Here is a 20,826-nt window from a genome sequence, read left to right on the forward strand (position 1 = left end):
TGAAAAGTGCACATTTCTAGCCGCGTTATTTTTTCGTGAAACTCAAATCAGTCAGCCCACTTTGAGAAACGATCGAAGGTAACGGCTAGCAACGCTCATGCCATAGGTGGCCACTTGCACAGTGCAAGCATCTCTCATTCTTGCTGCTTACTTGCAACGCAGTTAAGATTTCAAGGTGCTACCGACACCAAGTTTTCTTTAGAGCACTGCTCTTAGGCGCCGCCGGCTCTTGGGCATCGGCGTCCCTCGACGTAACCGAGTGAATGCAGCGCACGGTGGGGGATAAAAGACTGCGATAGCGAAGAAAGCGCATGTAGGAAGTGAAGGAGGAGAGTGCAGCATTCTGAACTATCAGGCAGAAAGTGAGGAGGAGGGTATATCAAAAGCATGAGAACAGAAGCGTAGTGCCGCGTATGACTAGATCTGCGGCGCATGCGCAGTGGGTCCGAAGCCCACGCCAGCGCTTGGTTTCTGTATGCGGTATCGTTGGACGCGCTCAGCGTGCCTGGTCGCCGTCATGGAGCACATCTCGTGCGGCATCCGCTTTCCTCCTCACCCTTTTGCCATACTCTCCTCCACTTTCCTCCTGCCCTCTTTGCTATCGCCATCTTTCATCCCCCGCATTCGCTCTTTCATCCTTCGCTGTGCTCGTTCACTTGGTTTTGCTAAGGAATGCCTATGCTCAACGCAGGAAGGGCTGCGCTCTAAAATCTGTTTGTGACTGTAAACAATTTTGGCTTTCACTTTTCTTGGCTGTCAGCTGTGTCATGGTAATGCGACTTGCTCACCAAGATTGTTGATGGTGCAAATTTTCAAGTTTATATTCTTTGTTTCAAATGGTGAGAAAGTTATGAATACTGACTTCTCAATACCGAATTGCATAAACATTCAATTGAATCTTCGCAGAAGTCTATTGAAAAGCCTTGCTCTGTATGTGTCTTGCAGGAAGACGACCTGGCCACCTGATGGAAGATGAAACTGAGATTGCTTGTTCGCCGTCATCTGAGCCAAAGGAATCGATGGCTGCACCCACAAGTCTGCACAATTCCACATCGCAGTCAGATGAGGATGCACAAACCATTGTCAGCTGTGGGGTGCAATGCTGCCCACTGAGAACAGGTAAGAAGGGTTCGGTTGCATCCTCTCCAAACCTCATAAGCCCAAAGCTCTGCTAGCTGTATACTCGACGGGTTTGCAAAATCTCACTGAAGTGAACCTATCTCTGAAAGTCATGGAGGTTGCCCGAGAATACCACCTCATTTGCATAGTCAGCGCAGCGTGCTAGCTGTTCTTTTCGACCGTGTTGCCGGTTTCACGACAATATGGAAAGCGGAAGCAAATTAAAGATCGTCACATTGGAATAGAAGGAGGCTATTGGAAAGGCCATTGAGTCAGGTACTAAAATGTGAATGTTGCACACAGCGGAGACTTCGTTGCATGTTCGAGGTTGTGCACACCATGGGGTATACATTGCAGTAAAGGGCAGTAATCTGCATAATGAAGTAATAGATATAACAAAGTAATTTCGGTTTCCCCTTCAACTTCGTTATAACATGTTTCAAGTGTATACAGTATAGACCACTTATAACGTAACCGCTTATAGTGCAGGACCGGATATAGTACGGTCTTTTCAGACTCCGGTTAGTTTCCCATAGCACTCCATGTATACGCATACCGTTTACAGTGCAGCCGCGTGAGACGAAATACCGGTTATATGCGGCTTCCGCGGGAAATCTTGCCGACAAGGGCTGCAGCGAGCACGCTTCTCAAAGATGCGTGCTGCCGGCCGGCGTATGCATATCAATGCAATCAAACTCTCATTAATTCGGACTTATTTGGCCGCACACGGTTAATTCGGACTACTTTCAGAGCTCGGTGAGCGAGGAGCGCCGCAAATGTGCGACGCAAAAGAGCAAGAACGGCGCTAGCGTCTAACCGAAACGAAGCGGCGGAGTCCGCATCACCACAGCCATCAGTTGAAATCGTACATGAATGACAGCAACGCCGGGACGCTTCGAGCCTATTTGTGCTCTAAAGCCAGAATTCTTGTGTTTACCGCCGCGTATAACACGGCGTTGGCCACGGGCTTTCGTAACTACGTAGTCGTCATCCACAATCGTGCCGATAGTGACCGCGGTTTTCTCCGCAGCGGTTGCGGCGAACAGTAGTTTCGGTTGCGGCGAACAGTACCGTATTTACACGATTGTAAGTCGACTCGAATGTAGGTCGACCCCCCCAAAATTGCATGTCTCAAAAAAAAAATTGGGGGGGGGGGGGGGGACCACGCAAGTGCATTTCACACAAGGGAAATTTATTGATGGGGTGGCTATGACTACTCATCGTCGCTAGAGTTGACCTCACTGGTACTGCTGCCGTCATAGCTGCTGCGGTCCCACAGCGCATCGTCATCAATGTGAGTTCACACTTCGCGAACGACCGCACCACGACATCGCGCGGTACAGCCCCCCACGCAGAGAGGACCCACCCGCACACAGTAGCCAGAGAGGCCAAATTTTCTCGCGCTGAAGCCGCCACTGCCGCACCACACGTTCACTGACTCCAGACTTGCGTCCCGCTGTGCAGTTGTTAGTTTCCTCAACATGGAGGATAGCAGCCCGTTTGAACGCTGCTGAGAACGAGCGCCGAAAGTTCTTGGCACTCATGACAGGCGCGACGATTCAGCACAACAGCAGAAGTGACAGATGCGAGCGGCCGTCGAAAACAATCGTATCTCAAAGAAAAGCTCTTCCGCCAACTACTAATACCCCCCAAACGACGGCTCTTCCGCCAACTACCAATACCCCCTAAACGGCGGCTCTTCCATGATCGATGCTCCCACAAGAGCCGTGCGCTCGTGGTGGGCGCAATGAAAAGTATGCAATACAGGAAATTATTACGCTACGCTTCTACCGTAATCATAAAAGCGTAGGTGCAAAGTTGTAACCACGCCGTAGCACCCCTGATTTCTCGTTTCTCTTGCCGTTACTAGTGGCACACGGTTCGGTTTCGATTCTAAGTCGACCCTCCAACATTGGATTGCCAAATTTGAAAAATGGGTCGACCTACAATCGTGTAAATACGGTAGTTTCGTTTTTACTCGGTACCGTGTCGGCCGCGTGCCTCAAAAACTGCGTAGTCGCCATCGATGATCGCGTAGATAGCGACCGCGGTTTCGACTGCAGTTGTTGCCGCGAATGGTAGTTAATTCGTCCAGACTCGGTGCGTGCGTCGGGCGCGTGCCTCAGCACCGCAAAGTGGCCGTTCGTAATCGTGTCGATAGCAGTCACGGTTTTTTCCGCAGCAGTTGCGGCAAACAGTTGTTTCGTTTTGACTCGGTGCAAAGCTGTCGAGCTTGAAGAGCACCGGCTACATCGGAATTATGTTTTTGCCAGCTCACTGGCGAAAACGTAATCGCGATAAGCGCGCGATAGTACAAAGCGTGTCTACATGCTTGGTCTACATGTTTTGCATATGTGCAGTGCTTGAAAATCGTTGTTTTGGTTATAGTGCGGTACCGCTTATAGTGCAGATATTCGCGACTCCGGCGACTTACGTTATAAGCGGTCTACACTGTATTTATAAAAGTGATCGCTCGATAATACCGCCCCTGTGGGCTTAGTACTTGTGGGCAATGAGGCGCAAACGGTGATGACAACGTGCTCCTTTCATTATGAAAGCTCATTAAAAAAATTCTCTTCTGTGTAGGTAAACTCTGCATGACTCGTTTTTTCTGATCAGGTACATGGGGGGCACACTATATTTTCTTTTATAATTCAAGGGCATTTTACATTCAGGTGTATGATTATATTATCAACTAAAATGCGGCAAAGTAGGGTGTGGGTTACAGTCAAGTAAATCCAGGAAGTTGGCTAGGAGCAGAGTCTGGAGTCACTCGTTAGCCACAGCATATGGTGAAACCCTTTCCACTCTGGCGCAGCAGATGGCTGCATGTGCAAGGTGGTCTCCACATAAAGCAACATCCCCTCCTTCCCCTCCCTTGTTGTGCGTGTTATGCTGTTCATTTGTAATGCTTCTCTTTCCAGCACAGAGAGATTTTAACACCAATTCACCGTGCACTTGTGCCTGCCCACCCTCACTGTTTGCTACTTACTTTTCAAAAAGAAATACAGTTAAACCTGGATATAACGAAATTGACAAATTCCCGAAAAACTTCGTTCTAAAGAGGATTTCGTTATATGCAGGTTCGGCCCGAAAACTCGTAAAAGAAACGCCTGCCGTATTTACTCGATTCTAACGCGCCCTCTATTTTAACGCGCACCCGTTTTCCGTTTTCGTCGAAGCACTCATCCTTGGAATGTCACACCAGGTACTGGATGCATGGACGCGTGTCGTTTCGCACAAGTGCGAGGCATTGGAAACCAAGAGCGAGCGTCACGATGGCGTCGTGGTGTCGTATAGTGTTACAGTAGAGCCCCGCTGTTACGTTCCCGGGTGCTGCGTTTTCCCAGCGGTTACGTCGTTTTCGGCCGGTCCCGCATTGGTAACCCCGCTGTTGCGTCGCGACTGTGGGACCGTTCCTGCATCGTACGTTGCGAACTTCACCCCGTGCCGGCCCAAGCGGCCATTTTGACTTTTCATGTCGCTTGGCTTGGTGGCTTGACCATGGCATTGGCCGCCCAAAGTGCCGGGGGCGACAACTATGACGTATTTTCGGTTTCTGCCAGCAAAAGTATGGCCCTTGAGATCCGTATTTGCTATCTAAAGATGGTGTCTATGACGCGTTGTGGCCCTAAAATTGGTTTTGGCTCATCGATGTTCCGTATTAAGTCCAAGGGCGATAACGCAGTCGCCGCGCGCCATATGCTGTATGTGCGAGTGACGTGCGAGGGGAGCCGACGACCGCGTCTATGGCGTTTTTCACTGGTCGATCTGGAGCGGCCGCCGAAATCCTGGAGCGAGTGCTCGCAATTCACCAACCCTAATCTGCCAGCGGAGAGCGAAAATGCTCCGCGCTGGATCGTACCGGAAGTCTGCGCACAGGCGTCGCAAAAATCTACTTCCGCTCTTCATGTTTCCATGGCCACCAAGATCGCCGTCCTCCAGCGAGCGGAAGTGACTTATGCTTCATGTCCTATTTCCGCCCGAATCCGCGCCTCGGCAGCGGAGCAAGTGAGAGCGATCCGGCGCGGAGCGAGTTGATCCGAAACGACCAGTGGAAAGCGCGAACCCGCACCAGCTCGACCAGTGAAATTCGTATTCGCAGCCGTGGAGCAAAAAATCCTGTTCCAGATCGACCAGTGAAAACCGCCATAAATCTCTCGCGCGCACAATGGAAAAGCAGGGAGGAAGCGCGCCTTCTTCCGTTGCGCTCGAGGCACCGGCGAGGGAGGGGGGGGGGGGGTGTAGCGGGCGGCCTTGTACTGTCACGGCTGCTGGATAAAAAAAAAAGCGGCCGTGGTACTGTACTCCGGCATCAAATGCGTACTGCGCGGTGGCGTACGGTCGCGCGGGCCGTATCTTGAAAGCGATCTGCGTTGGGGCAGAGTCTAGGCAGTGTAGGTGCGCCGGCAGCTCGTAGCTTTCTGCGTGCTGTGTGTTCTCGGCACTCAGTTTGCGTTGAAGCGATAGACAACAGCACGAAGGTCACTTCGCTCGCTTCTGCAGCGGCGCTTCCAGACGCTGCCAGCGTTTGACAAGCGCGTGTGCGCGCTCACTGAGTGTGATGTGTCACAGCGTCTGCCAGCACGTCGGCAACATCAACTGGAAAAGGAGAGTACCGGCTTGGGGGCTAAGCCAGCTGCAGCAAGCGGCAGGATCAGGTTTGAATGAAGGGAGGAGGAAAGGTCATGCCCGCGGTGGCAAGATCGCCAGGTCGAGGGATGCAGGCCCGCCTCGCACACACACACATGCGCTCGCTTCGCATTCCGTCGCGGCGGAGAAGGTGCTTCCGGATGCTGCTCGCGCAAAAATGACAAAATTTGGGGCGAAATCTCTAGGTTGTCGGCGGGGAAAATTCATTATATCGTGGGTGTCTCCCGCTGCCACTTCGTTGCATAGAGGTCTCAAATACATGTGCTTCTATGGAGTAATGGCAGGGAATAGAAAAACTTCGTTATATCCAGGAATGCGTTACAGTTAAACCTGCTTATAACGAACCTCCATATAACGAATTCCTGGATATAACGAAGTTTTTCGATCCCCCGCCGTTACTCCATAGAAGCACATGTATTTGAGACCTCTACGTAACGAAGTGGCAGCGGGTGACCCCCTCGATATAACAATTTTCCCGTCCGACCACCTAGAGATTTCGCCCCAAATTTTGTCATTTTTGCGCGAGCAGCAACCGGAACCACCTTCTCCGCCGCGATGGAATGCGAAGCGAGCGCACGTGTGCGTGCGTGCGTGTGCGAGGCGGCCCTGCATCCCTCGACCCGGCGATCTTGCCGCCGCAGGCGTGACCTTTCCCCCTCCCTTCATTCAAATCTGATCCTGCCGCTTGCTGCAGCTGGCCTAGCCCGCCAAGCCGGCACTCTCTACTTTTCCAGCTGATGTTGCCGACGCGCTGGTACACGCTGTGGCACATCAGACTCGATGAGCGCGGACACGCGCTGTCAAACGCTGGCGGCGTGTGGAAGCGCCGCTGTAGAGCGAGCGAAGTGACCTTTTTGCTGTTGTCTATCGCTTCAACGCAAACTGAGCGCCGAGAACACAGCACGCACAAAGCTACGAGCTGCCGCGCGCCGCCCCGCTATCCCTCCCCCCTCGCCGGTGCCTCGAGCGCAACGGAAGAAGGCGCGCTCTCCTTTCACTCCCCATCCCCCTGTGCAGCGCGGTTGAGGTGTCCTCTATTGAGAGACAGTTATCGCGCTGCACTTTAACCCATCTTTCACCCCTTTCCAACAATAATCTCTCTGCGCGCTTCCTCCCTGCTTTTCTTCTTGCTCGCGCGAGATTTAGACGCGGTCGTCGGCTCCCCTCGCACGTTTTCACTCGCACATACAGCATACGGCGCGCGGCGACTGCGTTATCGCCCTTGGACTTTAGGGTACAGCCACGCTAGCGGCAAAAACACGCAGCAAAAACGCGCGTCAGAAACGCGCGGCAAAAGCGGCAGGAATCGGGGGTCTTGCAGCTTACCGCGCAAAATGGGTTCGACCCTTTCTGCGGCAAATGCCGCGTGCCGCGAGATGAAGAACCAATCAAGAACGACGAGGGTGACGTCACGGAGCCATCACAACCGAACGCCGCCGGTCCGCGCCGGGTTTTCAATCGACGATCGTCGTCTCTCGCATGAAACAACGAGCGCTCGCGGTGTTGCTCGCCCGTTCGGAGAGCGCGGGAGATCTTATCGCGCTGCCGCGCGGCGAGACGCGCGTGCCACGGTGGCCTCGCGGCAAGGCGCTGATGACGCGCGGCAACTTGCCGCTCGCTGCATGACCTCGCTGCATGACGCGCGCGTTTTTTGCCGCTAGCGTGGCCGTACCCTTATATACGGCATATCTATGCCAAAACCAATTTTAGGGCCTCAACGCGTCATGGACACCATCTTTATAGCGAATACGGATCTCAAGGGCCATACTTTTGCTGGCGGAAACCGAAAATACGTCATAGTTGTCGCCCCCGGCACTTTGGGCGGCCAATGCCATCGTCAAGCCACCAAGCCAAGCGACATGAAAGTCAAAATGGCCGCTCGGGCCGGCGCGGGGTGGCAGTTCGCAACGTATGATGCGGGAACGGTCCCACAGTTGCGACTCAACAGCGGGGTTACCAATGCATTGAGTTATATGGGAGCTGTGCCGGCACCTGTCCAAAACGACGTAACAGCCGGGAAAACGCAGCCCCCGGGAACGTAACAGCGAGGTTCTACTGTAACACTATACGACGCTACGACGCCATCGTGACGCTCGCTATTCGTTTCCGATGCCTCGCGCTTGTGCGAAACGACACGCGTCCACGCATCCGGTACCTGGTGTGACATTCCGAGGATGAGTGCTTCGACGAAAACGGAAAACGGGTGCGCGTTACAATTGAGGGCGCGTTAGAATCGAGTAAATCGGTAAACGTTTATTTTTCGTATTTTCGTGCCGAACCTGCATAACGAAATCCTCTTTATAACGAAGTTTTTCGGGAATTTGTCAATTTCGTTATATCCAGGTTTAACTGTATATGGAGGTTCGCTATAAGCAGGTTTAACTGTATCAATTTATACGAGGGGAGTGCGAATACCAAATAGTCGATTTCAAATCGATTATCAGAAAACTTTTCACGCAATTTTAATGCTTGCAAATATTGGGCAAAAAGTGGTGCTGCACTTGCTTGGGAGTCTCCTAGCATTGCATAACAAGAATGTTACAAGATATCTGCAACTTAGGTACATAGAAATCAGGATATCCAGTGCGATCTACTCTTATTACAGGAAACTCCAAATCAGTATGCCAGCACCGATTACATCTCAGTTGTAGTGTATGAAGGTTTGAAAGGTACTTCTTTGTTAATTAAATCTCTGTTGAACACAATCAAATCTTTTTTTCCTGAAACTAATGAATTGGTGACATTCTGTTGTACCCATGCTACCAATGAGGTTCTCAGTTTAATAGTGGACCTTTGTTTTATGGCAATCTTTTATTGCATAGGAAGTTTTGCTTTCCAGTTTTTTCTCCGAAATACATAAGGGCATCCCAACTTACGGCAGGTTGGTTATCCTAAGGATAATCTGTGCGACAGGGGCCACGCGTCACGTGACTCATCACCGTTTCCGCATAGCCGGACCCAACGGTAAAGAGCAGGAGCCGTCCACGCCGTTTTATTGTCTGGTTCGGCGTTTTTGCCACCATCTGAAATTTAGATGGCCACGGCAAGTTCGCGCAACATTATTAAGCTCGCTCCACCCCGCGTTCATCCGCCGGCCCAAATGCATGTAACCGACTATGGCACATTCTTGCCTGCCTAGTAAATGCAAAGCTAGTCTTCTGACGGCTTGCTCGAAGCTACAAAAATGCATGTCTACGAACGGCGTCGAGAACGGTTGCAGCCACGAACAACGTTTCGTGCATTCGCTCTCGTTCGTGAGGCGGTTTGTCGGCTTTCCAAGTGTCGCGGCGGCTGCTGCGAACAGGGGCCGTATTCTGAAACGTTGCACTTCGGCGATAGTTCGCCGAGGCGATAGTCACGTTCAGTAAATCAACCGGCTGCTTACCCGTGACATCAGCATGCACTACCAACACGCCCACTTGAATGTTTTGCAACACACGAGAGAGCGCACTGTGCCAGTGCAGAACGGCTCGGGTGTGTTCATTTATTCGATATATGTTGGGAGCACCCAATGACACCGTGACGTCAAAATGACATGCACCTGAACTACTAGATGGGGCAATTATTTTCCGGTTTTGGTCAACCAGCCAATCAGCGCAGCCTAAAGGCGAAAGGTGAACGATCGCCGAAGTGGAACGTTTCAGAATACGGCCCCAGATCTGCGTCGATTCGGCACCAAACCATAACCTTAGTCGCCGATGGCTGAGAAGCGCTATTAGGCCCAATGGCCTAGGCAGTGTGGTCGTGACGAAAATTGGTCGTGACGAAAATTCGCCACTGGCCGATGGGGTAGTGGGCCACAAGCCGTGGAGGAATGCTTCCCGCAAATATTTCATAAGGGTGGCTGGCTCATCAGCGATCGGTCCCGAGATCGCGTGTGCGGGTTAGATTGACGGCTGTCGAAGCGATGTAAGTTCATCGCCGCGTATCCAACACGATCCGCGTGCATATCGGCGGCTAATTGGCCCGCTATTCGCACATGCACTTTATAAAATACGCACTGCTTTTCTTTTGCCATTCCCTCTGTCCGTGACACGTTATCATTTGATCAGACAGAAGCAGGCCTGGCCAACTCGGCATCGGTCCTCACATCAGATGGGGCGTACCCGTTCGCGGCGCATTCGAAGCTCCACTTGCGCCGAAAACTTAGTGAAACGCTCGCTTGGGCAGCACACTCAACACTGCATGGGGCTCTACGCCGAATATATCGAAAAATCTAATAGTGTAGATAATCGATTCACGAATCGAATTATTCGAACATTCACTATTCGATTCGGTGATGGTCGCGTATTCGTGCGCCCCCAGTTGAATTGCACTGGCTTATTGACGGCGCCCCGATGAGGCCTGTGTGATCGAGTGTGTCCATTGTAAAATCAGAAACCTCACTATCCATGTAGATTGGGCCTCAAGCTCAGTGATGGGCAACACGCACAAGGAGCCCAGAGCAGTTTATTCTAAAAGTCTTCTGCCGCTGTTTATTCTAAGTCGCCCGACGTCACCTGTTTCACGTGCGCTCATCCAGCGCACTTGGTTTTCCCTTTCTATCTGTGCAAGCTATTTTATGACACCCATCGCGGCCTTCCTTTTCAGAGGGTGCGGTGCAGACAGGCCCGGTGGTGCTATCCAAGCTTGAGGTCTGCCAGCTCCTCACCCCCGATTTCTTTGCATCTCTCGAGCGAGCCGAGCTGGGCCGAATCCTCAGCACTATCGCCACGGTTGTCGCCCAGAACCCTCTACCGCAAGAGTGAGAGAGCACCTTGGCTGTGGTTCATCCATCAAATACTCACAATACACACAGTCAACAATGCTGGCATGAGCAATTCAGTGGCAAGTTCTTTTTTTCATTTCCACTGCCGACTGTACTGCTCCAAGACACTGGACTCTGATGATTAGTGGGTGCAACATTCACTGCCTCGTTACTTGTCACCTGCCATCCATTTTAATTTTAGTATCATTACCTGTTATTGACATTTGTAAGCTGAGCTCTTTTTTTTTTTTTCTCTCGCATTAATTTTTATTTTCTATGAGCATTGGCTGCCAATGTAAGATCAACATCTTTTACAATTTCAGCTAAATAGAAGAGCTCATTACTTCATGCAAAGCAGCTCTACAGCTCGCTGCTTGTTTTATGTGCACCATATGCTTCCACATATAGATCAGTCCGTACGAAAAAGAAGGAAGGGTTGCTTGGAAACAAATTCCACAGGGATCCTTCTTGTAGCTGTTCTTTTACAGTTGCCCTTACATCATTCATCAAATACCAAGGCAGCCAGCTTGCTTCTCAATGCTTTTAATTGTGCTGCAAGTTGAATTTATTATTAAATCAGCTGTAGTTCGACGCGATTAAGCAGTGTGGATCTGCTTGATGTAATGGGAAGTGTTATCATATAGATGGAGTGGGCACCTGTTTATTTCCACTCTTGAACATTTTAGCTGTTTCTATGAATGTGAGCCAGAGGGAGCTATTGACGAGTGGCACCCATTATTTCTGGACATTCTGTTACACTGCCAGGTAATGCAAGCACTCGGTTGATTTTTTGCTAAGTGGTCCACATTACTGATGCCATGTTTCAGAGAGTGATGACTTTTTAAAATGTCACTTCTAAATGCATCAAGGCCTGTCTCCAGGAAACTTGTCTTACATAACACTTCGTTATTGGCTGGCATTCTGGCACTACCATTCAGGATAGCAATTTCTGTAGTGGGACGATCACTGCAGTGATGGCCAAATCGCAATTTGCACTTAAGTTATGTAAATACAGGCCTTGTTGGTTTAAAGGTGAATGAGATGAACGCAGTCTGCAGGACATGGTGCAGAAATGTTAAATCTGCATTTGTTCATTGACCACCATGGGGGCACAGCGTCTGCCTGAGTCCCTTGGGGGCACAGGTGTCTTGGGGGCACAGGTGTGCTTGACACCAATCTGGAAAGTGTACAGTCGCAAGTCATTACTTAACATTGTTAATATTGTGCAAAAATCTACAGTGCCGTTTGTCCGAAAAGATATATTGCTAAGAGCATGGATTTTTGTGTCTGATCGAATAGAGCATCTCATTAATGTCTTGCTCTTACATTAAGTTTGCCTGTTCAAGGTTTGTAGCCTTTGCTGCGAAAAATGGTCCAACTGCAGATATATATATTTGTTGCTAGGCTAGTAAAGAACTCCTTTTTTTTTTTTTTTGTCTTTTAAATTTCTGTGCACACTTTATCCTGCTTAGCCGTTTACGTTTTCTGACATGCTTGCACCAAAGAAGGAAGTTGTTTTCCACACTGCTTTTGGACTGTGATTCCTCTGGTTTCGTTTGTTTGTCATGAGAAAGAATGTGCTGTTCTTCTAGCCCGTGAAAGCATAGCAGATTGAAATTCTTTTATAACTCAGCTGATTTTCTTAAATTAAGTCATGTGTATTAGATGTTGATGCATTCAATCATTATTTCATGATCATCTCACGGCACAATTACGGTGAGGGCATTTATAGTGGGAAATGGCTTTTTGGTTGAACTTGTTTTTTTTTATTTTTTTTTTTATGTGGCTGTCCATATTTGAAGCAAACCATTACTCCAGTGTCGAATTTTACTATGCACAAACTCTTGCCAGATTTTTTAAATGAGTCATTTTGATGACTTATGAGACTTTTTTTTTCTTGCCTTTGGAATGTGCAAAACTGGTGGCTCATTACAGTAAAGTGCAGGTAAACAGTGAAGTGTACTTTTTTTTTTAGAAATGTGAGCTTTATCATTATTATTTTCTTCAATAAAGACTATGTAGCTCTTTTTCTGCCAGCTTTGTAACTGTGATTTCTATAAGTCTCTTTGTAAAGTAATTTCAGTGTCTGAATGGTCAGGCTGTTCCTTCATACACAAGTGCACTATCTGTTTCACTGCTGGTTGCACAGTTTATTTTATTTATTGCATTTATTGCATTGTAGGCTACGATTTTGTGCTCAGAATGGACATTTTGTACTTTTTGATATGCACCTGCTTATGCATTATCTTGTCTGAAGTGCACTATTTGGATGAGGTTCAAGACAGTCATGGTAACACCCTCGAATAGTCTTGGAAATTTTAAAGGGTGGTGTTAGTGATGACTTCAGAAAGGATTTGTGTGCATCAGTGTGAGCTCTCTTTGCGCTTGCTTCCGTATAACAGCGTTGTTGCTGGTTAGCTCTCGCAGTGTGTTTCAGTCAGTTTAATTACCGAGTTTGACGACTTGTACATATGTTCCTTTGTCATTTGTGTCCCTAAAATTGAAGTTCTATTTTGTGATCAACCTCACTTTGTACATTTTAGTCTTGGACCTGAAACATTGAAATAAATCATTTTACACCTTTTACATGCATCTTGTGCATGTGTATCTTAGTCACGCATAGCTGTGCTCTTGTTTGTAAACTCGTGCGCCAGTGCAAACATCTGGCATTTACAGTTTAATTAGTGAACATCTTTCCCGCCAACTTCGTTCACTGGGTAGTCCGTGGTCTAATGGATACAGCATTGAGCTGCTGTTCTGAGGGATTAGTATTAGTCAGTATGACAACAGAAATACAGCAGATTTCCGTTAGTTCAACTCTGTTTAATTCAATCCTGAACGAAGGCCTCGGCCAGCACCCATGCAATTCTGTGGGCCCGAATGCTCGTGATTTTGATCCGAAAGTGACCTTTGCCGCATAATTCGAACTTGACCAGTCAGCACGTACTTGACCCCTATGGTGTCCCCAATAGCGACCCCTTTAGTGGTGGCATTTCTCTCGGCAGAGCTTTGTGAACAGTGAGCACGTTGAACACACATCATCTCCCCTCTAAAACGCCTATTCCAGCCTGCCTTAAAAGATTTTCAAGCAATAACCACAGCTCACAATGTCTGATTGTGGTATTTACCTGATTCTAACATGCACCGTTTCTCCTTTTTTTTTTCCGAAGAAAATTGAGCCGGAAATTGCCCGCAGGTTGCAATCCGCTACGAAACCAAGACCGCCTCCACAGTGTCTGTATGTTACCGCATAGCATGGCCTGGTGCAACACATATATAATGCCTTTGTCATTTTTCTTGTTCAAAAATTGGGCGCACATTAAATTTCTACTTTGTTAGGAGCTTTAACGTCATTTCTACGTTAGTCTTTACTTTGGACACAAAAAGCAGGTGCGCATTTCATTCTAGGTCGTGTTAGAATTGGGCAAATACTGCTAAATGAATCAGCTGTGTGTTTTAACGTTTTTTTCTGCATCCTGTTTAATTCGACCTGCCGGATAATTGGATCAATTTCGTCAATCCCATCAGAGTCAAATTAACGGAAGTCAACTGTACATTGGGCAGAGAAGGAAATAGGGAACCGGGTCCATAACCAACTTGGGTCACTGGGCGCGTGCCGCTCGTTTTGGCTCCAACATGGCCACAATCGCATATCTCTCCACATAGTGTCTTTCGGTGACATGTGCTTACGCTCACAGTGGTTATAGGTGCACAAAATTTGGCGCTCGCCTACACTGCACAATATTGTGTTTCTGCAGCAAAGAGGCGTACTTTAAAAAAGTGCTTCTCATATAGTTCTTGTAAAAGAATCCTGTCCAGTCCACGCTGTGAAGGTGGTTAGCGAAACTCTAAATGACAATTAGAACGATTACCCATCGCGATGAAGCTTGAAATTATTCACGTGGTGATATTCACATGCACTTCACCTATTTATTAGCCTAAGACTTTCAACGGCCTGCGACTTGGCTTGCGCTGCTACTTCATGCACTGTACATTGGAACAGAGAGAAGAGAAATGCACTTGACCACACTTTTCATACAATGTACATTGGAACAGAGAGAAGAGAAATGCACTTGACCACACTTTTGCCACGCCTCGTATACACGCTGCTTTTCAGGAGTCCTCACTATACGTTGCCTTCCCATAGCACTGTCACAACACACAATTCAATTGCTGGGCGGGTTCTTTTTTACATACGAAACTGTAGCTATATCACTCCTTGCTTCATATGCTACAGTTGCCGCGGAACGCTTTCTGCTAACACTATGTGCGATGGCGAGCTTTCTGGTTCTTTAATTTTCTTTGTCCCGCACAACCAGCGCCGCCGCTGCTGCGGAGGCAAGTGCCATCTGCCGGTGCTGCAAGGAGCCCAGCGGTGCATACTGCGCACGTCCCGAGTGTTTGCCCAAAGAGATGACAGACCCATTAGGAGGTAGAGCTATACAGCTTTGCTGTCAAATATATTAACAGGTTAAAATTTGTACAGCAGTCTCACAATGAACACATGCTTCCCTTGTCATTTCGCCGAGTAGAAAACCTAAAAAGTGACCAAAATTGCATGGAAGCAGACACATTCTCTGTGCCTTTCCTTAAAATTTTCAAAAAGGAATGCACAGTGTTTACATTGAGGAAGCTTTAGCTCAGGGGTTCCTATTTAAGTATGTGAGAAAGAAGGAATAGTTTTTCTTGGCAACCACTGCACCACTCGTTTCGTTTAACTTCACTTATTCTAGAGGAAGGCGCACGTCTTGTGAATTTCCGATCCGGCCACTCATGAGTAACAACACTCTATACTCTTTATTTTCGTTGCTGTTGTTGAACTTTTGAAAACTGAATGAAACACAGCAAAACAAAGTAGATGCATTTACAGCTATTGTAAGTTTCCATATAGCATCATGTAATGTACCTACAGCACTTATGCGCTAATCATTACTACTTAAACAAAACTACACGCAGCAGCGAGCGAATTGACCTTTGTGCTGCCTTGTGCTTTAACGCGAACTAAGTGGTGAGAACAAGCACACATGAAGCTATCACCACTCAACGCACTTTGTCTGCATCGCAGATCACTTTCAAAATAGGGCCCGTGCCATACACAGCCGCCGCGGGAGTACAGTTGATCATAGTCATAATGGTTCCATGCGGATGGATAAGGCGCTGAAGAGCGATAACCACTTATAATGAATCAGCGTACCAGCCGCCACCACCTGCGGTAGTTTACTTGCCTCATGACTTCACCTTGCGCCGCCGTCCGCAGCAGTTCGTTTCACTGCAACGCTGTCGTTTGTACTGGCCGGATCAAGTGTCATAACATTGACAATGACACCAGGCTGTGTGGAGATGAGCAAGTGGCACAATGCTTACGCATACTTGGACAACTCCCTGAGAAGTTTCTGCGTGAATTTTTTTTAATCTCCTCTTTTAACAAACGTATTTCAAAATCATCTCGTTAAAAGGCTTCCTAGACAGCGCTTCACAAATTCCATTGTATAACCAAGCTGCCAAGCCAACTACGCCACTGAACGAAAACTTGCAACGGGTCCTTTTAAAAAAAAAACAAGAATTACTGAGTGTCGTCATATAAGCGGCTCACGAGCTCCATGATAATGCTATTTACAAAGAATTGGTGCACATTGAGGCAACTTCACTAAAATGGCGAACTGAGCGATACAGTTTATAGTAAGCGCTCATCCTGCCTTCTGTCGTCTTTATCCGTTAATGTTTTTCCTCACCTGAATATAAGGTTAAATCTGGCGCAGAATACCAAACGGCGAAATAGAAAGAGACTATGGAAAATACGGAGAAGCTTAAAAACATACATTCTGGGTATTCCGCAGTGCAGGGCGTAGCCGGGGGGTGGGGGGGGGGGGGGGGAAGGCATGGGGCTCCACCTCCCCCTCCGGAATTTATTGTCATGCACTGGCGACCAAAACAACCTCCGGCGCCGGAATCATTCTGGATTGTATCTACAATATTGTGGACTGGACTTGCTTCAAGCACCAGCTTCGCGAAATATTCTGCACACCGGCCGTTCGGTCCACTCTCGCCAAGAAAATCCTCGATGCTTGCAAGCAACACCTGGGCGAGTCATACATCGATAACGTCCTTGCACTCTGCTGACGTGTGAATTCTTCATTGGCAGAGTCGGACAGGGTATGCCACATTCTCAAAAGTATTGGGACTCCCGCCTTCAATTCACTCGCCACCAAGAATCCGGCTACCGTCGCCACGTGTCAGTGCCTCGATGAGCTCGAGTCGGTCCCCTACAGCCCGACATTGACGATACCCATTCTACTGTGGACCATGATCTATGTACACTGATATGCACGCTCATACGCGAAGAGTTGCAATCGATGGGCGTACCTTCGACGTGTCCCAGCCAGCCTTTTGGTGTGTCATTGCGTGAAATTATCAGGGAAGAGCTGGCGTCCTTGACCTGCGCTATGCACTGACTGCCGCACTACCGACATACACGCAAGTTGCTGCCAAGCCTCTCAGCAGCGTCACTTATTCGTAGCCGCTACCAACTTACACGTCGGTTGCTACTGCACCCACGGTTAACTTCCCGTCATCGCCGCCAGTGCCTTCATCGGCCCATCTGACCTTACTGTCACCCGGTACACCGAACAGCCCCTACTACCCACCTTGGCGTCCATCCCATCCTACATGCTATTATTGCGGCTATTGTGCCCACTTGTCACGTTTTTGCTGCAAGCGCTAGCAAGACGAGCGTCGTGGCTGCAAAATGTGTGCGCACAATTTTTATAGTCGGGCCGTTTACCAAGGGCAGCGTTGCTCTTCACCTCCGCAGCGCTCTTCATCTCAGCCCGCATCACCTGAAGCTTGAGGCGCTTACCGTTACGCCGTTCCCCGTCGCCCTTTCGCCATTCATTGTCACCACTTCGGCCTGCCTCACTTACCTCTATCGTTTGCCCGGAAAACTAAGCGCTGAAGTTTCCGGAGGAAAAACTGCATACACAAACAACTTAAATTCCTCCAGTGCGCCCATCCAATATGATTCGTGTGTATGTCGAAGGGGTGCCCGTGGATGCCTTAGTGGATACTGGTGTGGCTTTTTCTGTTATGAGTGCTCATTTGCGTTCCCATCTAAAGAAAGTTATGGAGCCTTACGATGGTCCCACGCTGGTTGCAGCTGAAGGGAACACTATTCGACCTTCTGCCTTCTGTACTGTACGTGTACTTATGGGTGACATTCTCCATCACATACAGTTTGCTGTGCTATACACATGCTCTCACCAGCTGATTTTGGGATGGGATTTTCTATCTTCTCTGTGTCTGCTATTGTGGCCAACGTGTGGTACACCTTGTGGGAATCCTCGGGTCCCATAACCGCCGCACGGGCAGCGAACGTCGCGTCAAGCGCATGCGTGCCAAGGAGAGTTGGGAGGGGAAACTTTCCTTACGCGGGCGGCGCGCGGGAATTGCAAGCGCTATCAGCGCCACCGGGTGGGTCACGCGAGATCCCGCTGATATCGCCCGGGTCTCTTTGGTCTCCAGCAAGCGGCGACGGCGGAAGTCTCCGCCGCCGCTCCCGTATTCCCGCACGTGGTTAGTCAACCGCGTTCTTGCCGCGGCAAACGCCGCGGCCCCCCCGTATTCCCCAGTTGGTAAGTCGGAAGCCCTTCTTTACCTAGTGTATTATTCTCTTCGAGGGAACCCTCAGCGATGTCAACTATAGACCTACACCATGTTTGTAAACAGCGGTAGGCACCGTCGATATATTTTAGGCCCTATAGCGACGTCGCGTAGGCTCCGCCCTACGTTTGGCTCCGCCCACGTTCGCCGCCATGCACCGCTTGCACGCGCGGATGGCGCATCTTTTTCCACGATTTCATTATGAAGCACACAGTAGTGGGGGCGCCGGATTTAGTTTGACTACATGAGATTCTTTAATGTGCACCCAGTGCACGTTCTTGCATCTCGCCCCCATCGGGATACGGCCGAACGATACGCTAGGCCTAGCTCGTTGACCGCCGCAGTGACGGCCGACAGCGCTTGCGACCTGGCCTGCTGCTCATCATAGTGCGCTTATTTTTGACAACACTATTAACGTGGGCTTAAATGAATTGGTTTTGTTGGTGTCGTTGGTGCGAATAGCAAACGAAACGTAGTACTTGCAAGCCAGCCGAGCCGCCTCGTTGAGACGGCCGATGCTTGGTTCCCGTCTGCGAGACGAAATGCCGTTCGCGCCAGTGGTTTAGTACGGGACGCTGCTTTACGAAACACGCGCAAATTCGAGATATTTTTTATTAAGCGCTATTTCATGTTAAGAACAAGCTGTAGCCGATTTCTACGTCGCCGTGAGCGGTGATAGAAGCGATCGCCTCGGTGATGGGACCGGCGAGGTACCGGCTCTACGGCGACGCCGCCTGTGTAGGTCCGCGCTATGTGAGCTAGCTGTTGTACGCGGCCGTCCGATCGCTCCAACTCTGTACTGACACTGTACATTTTGTTTCGCGCTCGAAATTTAACTGACACGTTTAGGCGCGTTTATGACTTCCACACTGCAATAAATGCAGCTGTGACCCTGCTGCCTGCGTATGTGAACGTGTGATAGGATATTTACACTTCTGGGGCTCAATTCTTTGAGATAAAACAAATTCGAATGTGACGTGTTTTGTGGGCATCTGCTCGCTCGACCTACATTCAAGGCTAATCCTAATCTAGCTTTCCCACAGTGCGGCAAGCAATTATAATGGCACGCTAATAACGATCCTAAGCTCGGCTAATGCACGCCAATCAAATAAGAGAAGCTTAACGGTTACGAAATGTATTGCGCATAATGGATGATCTGGTATCATAATCCAACTTTCGCTTTTTACCGCGGCGGCCCATTGCTTGCGACGGTTTTCATCAACAGGAAACCTATGAAACTTTAGTCTCTTGCGTATTTCGACGCAACTCAGCTCATCCACATACTGCGTTTATTTCATTGTAAAATCATAGAATAAAGACCTCACAGATGGAACCGCACAACCACCCGCGAAACCCAGCGGCTGCTGTGGTAGGCGCGACACGGGCGGCGGCTCGGCGGCGGAGTGCCTACCAAGCGAAACTAAATCCGACGACAGCGCCACCGCATTTTCGTGACGTAGCGCCATGGTGTAGGTCTATAGCTAGCTGGCCTGCTCGAAGTGTTAGTTGCAGTCGTAATAAATGCTTTCCGAGTGTACACGTGGTTGTCGCCTATTGTTTCCTCGAGCTTGTACCGGACCGCAGTTGATGCGTAGGCATGCGCCAACCGCAGGGCTCGGTGTGTCGAGGCAGAGGGCCGTTGGCATCCCCCCAATATCCCGACATTTTGGCGCCCAACGTGGGGCAAGCTCTTGGAAAACGGGACGACGATCGGTTCGGATGCGAGGAAGCCTGAAGGCTTTGTCCGGACCAGCATTAGGCCTCACCCAAAGGCTCAGTGATTGCTAGCTAGATTGGGCATGTGCTTTCTTGAGTGCGAGTTAACGCTGCGCCAGTGTCGCCGAACTCGTGTAGACGCCGAGATTTACAGCGAGTTTTTCTCCTAAGAGTACGCCCGAAGCGAGTGAGTGCAGCAGCCGACGTGGTGGTCGATTTTCCCTGTACATATGTAAATAACCTCCTTTCTGTATCTTTGGCTCTAACAACCGGGCGCCGGAAACGCTGGCTAGGACGTCAGCGGGGCGCAGTCCCAGGAGTCTGCTCGGAAGCTGCGTGTTGAGCAGCGAGCGGGGACCACTTAGCTAGGCCTGCATCTCCTCGCGGCGGCTCATTGGAATCCTTTATGGGTCTATTGTGCATTGGTATCCGTCATGGACGCGATTAGGCCTAAGGCTCTGCGGAGCTGCCGGTCGCATGTTCGAACGACCATGCCGTGACCTTTAGCGGTGCAACCGGATTCGCTAGTTTTACTATACTCGCCCGAGCGGAGAAACCTCGTTCGAAATAGAAAGCTTATTTTGTTCAGATGAACTCAATATTTTGCGGGCGGAATAACCGAAATCTCGGGGGACCAGAGAGCGCTTTGTTCATACGAGCATCGCCCACTTTCGCACTGTATCGGACCGGAAAAATTCGGTCGAAGCGAATAACTTCATTCAAACGAACTGGATTGTTTTTGGTTTTTTTTCTCGTTGCCGCATAAAGCTATGCGGTAGACGGGTGGTTCAGCATCGTGTCAGACTGCGGACGCTGCGGCGGCCTCTACTGCCTTAATTCTAAGTGTTTGTGGAGTGCATTTGAGCGACTTTGCAGAACGAGTGAAGCCGCCTGGACTTGTTATTGCTGCCCATCGTCCACGTCCCTGCCTGCTG

At 49.4% G+C, this 20,826-nt stretch overlaps 1 long non-coding RNA gene across 1 annotated transcript; it reads left to right on the top strand.

Annotated features, from left to right (window-relative positions):
- Positions 1–972: 972 nt before the first annotated feature.
- LOC125941835 (uncharacterized) lies at positions 973–11,224 on the top strand. The gene is made up of 3 exons (XR_007464647.1): positions 973–1,119; positions 10,363–10,931; positions 10,979–11,224. It is a non-coding gene; the product is annotated as an uncharacterized LOC125941835 (long non-coding RNA).
- The last annotated feature ends 9,602 nt before the right edge of the window (positions 11,225–20,826 follow it).

The sequence above is a fragment of the Dermacentor silvarum genome, unplaced genomic scaffold, assembly GCF_013339745.2.
Source record: "Dermacentor silvarum isolate Dsil-2018 unplaced genomic scaffold, BIME_Dsil_1.4 Seq438, whole genome shotgun sequence".
NCBI lineage: Eukaryota > Metazoa > Arthropoda > Arachnida > Ixodida > Ixodidae > Dermacentor > Dermacentor silvarum.